This window comes from Rhagoletis zephyria, unplaced genomic scaffold (assembly GCF_001687245.7).
Source record: "Rhagoletis zephyria isolate East Lansing unplaced genomic scaffold, Rhagoletis_zephyria_1.1 Rzeph_scaffold_00689, whole genome shotgun sequence".
NCBI classification, from domain to species: domain Eukaryota; kingdom Metazoa; phylum Arthropoda; class Insecta; order Diptera; family Tephritidae; genus Rhagoletis; species Rhagoletis zephyria.
Window position 1 is genome coordinate 129,515 of NW_016157773.1, and position 2,293 is coordinate 131,807.

Here is a 2,293-nt window from a genome sequence, read left to right on the forward strand (position 1 = left end):
TTTTTTTTTTTTAAGTAACTGAAAGTAACAAAAGCACCTGCCCATAGTGGCAATGGAAAATAAATGCCTGCATCTCATATCTATTTAACCTGGAGGTATAAATTGTGTATAAACAACCTAACAAGCTCATACAAAAAAGTCCCCTCGATTTCGCTTTTTTGGTATTCATCATCACTGAACACAACGGAAATCTTTGAAATGCCTTAGCTTTTCTAAGTACATCTTCTCTTTGTGTAAATCACTGTGGACAATGTACATGGTATGTATGTACATTATGGTGGTCCAAAAATTCACGTGAAAAAGCAAAGTCGGAATTTTATTGCTTTTACCCCCTGGGATTGTTCTAAATAAAAACAAAACATAGGTACCCTAGGTATATATTTTATATGGGGAAACAACAAGTTTTAGTAGAAATGGAATAGAATACTTGAAGTAAATATTTTTCAATCGAAAAACTTTGTTTCTCTTAATTTACCACTTTTAATGCTAACGATTTTTTATGGGTGCCTCCATTGCATTTTTTTGGGGTTTATGGGGGACCTATAAAAATAATTTTAAGGAATTCTACAGTATTTCTACGAAAAACTGTTTTTTTTCCATATAAAATATATCGAAAACTTTGACCGTTTTGAGCGATCTCTCATATTTTTTGATTTCGAAATAAAAAAAAAACAGGGGTATGTGTTTACGGTGTAGAATATATTACTTTACTTTTCTGGACCAACCTAATGTACATACATTTACATAACGTTTTGGTGTCGTTAAACCAGTAAAAAGATAGTTCAACATACGTGGAGAAAAACTACCGAGCAGCAAGTTACTTAGTAATAAGCTCCGTAAGAAGACCCCTAATATTTTGCAAAACAGAAGCTGCAGAACGATGTTAATCCAGTTGATTTTTGGCATTTTTTTCTGTTAACGGTGTTACTTATTTTCTTCCATACAAGGTATAGAAGGAACTTTTTTTTTTAAATATTTTGAAGAAAGTGAAGAAGGTTTCTTTTTGGATGTGTTTGGGTGCCTAATATTTTTGGCCAAGGCTATATATGTATGTAAAAAATAAAAGCATACCAAAAACGACGTTGAACTCCAAATTGAAGAACATTTTTCAAGAAGAAATCCGCCAAGTTTTTGTGAAAAAAATAGTTAGTTTGAATGGCCAATTAAGTGGTAAATCATTTTAATTTTTGGAATTTTATATGGAAATAGACAGGAAATAAAACATCATTTTCCATTTAAATTGCTGGTGAAACCAAATATTACTGCCGCTTGCACGAAAGCAATTTAAGTGAAAAATGATTTTTTTCTGTCCGTTTCTATATTAAACCCAAATAAAAAAACAAGTTTTCACATAAATTGCGTGCGTAAAATTGGCTATTACTCTCAAAAGCTTCGAGCTTATTTTTCTTAGATAATATCATTTCTTCTTTATTTTAATTTTAGCTTTTGGATTTCTGTTAATTTTGATTGCACAACTTTCTGTTTTTACTATACTCTACTTACTCATACCTTGTGATTTACACACCTGACCTATATAAAAGCATTAAAAATAAATAAATGTTAACCAAACTAGAGTGCGTATATTACCTTTAGCTTTATCATTAAAAGTGAGCTGTTAGCAAAAAAGTACCGAAAAAGCGTAAGGTCAGCCAAATCAAATAAATATGTGAGTAGCTTCTGCTATTTCGTAAATTCAAGTATTATTGCATCAGAAGTTTTAGTATGGATGTCTAACAAAAAGCAAAACGTACAGGTACTAGCTATGTACAATGTACATATGTAGATGCTCGTAAATATATGGCATGTAGATACATAGATATGTATGTTTGTGCGTACATAATTCAAAATTATTTCGGCATCAAGGCGTTGATTAATCTTCAGTGCGTCGCACAGTGTGCCATTTTGGTCAGAATCATAAAAACTTTAGTGGCATTTAAAACAAAAACGATGACGAAAAATAACGTAATTAGGATCAAGTAACGACAACTCCTAAATACAAACATTTCAGAGCTTACATATGCACGTAATAACAGCAACTTTGCGAATTAAGCATATCGTTGTTTAAAGTACAAAACCACGTATCTAAATAATGCAAAACCTCGTATGTAAGGTTGCCCAAATTTTACAGCAGAGAGTAAACCCTGTCCTATTTCAAAACGGTTCTCTGTTTTATCCCTAATAAACTCTACCTTTTATATGTAAATATCGATAAAGTGGTATGAATGGTATGAAGAGATAAGGCTTGATTCCAGGAGCTTCGGGTGAGCAAATCCCTCGATACGCGGTTTAGTAT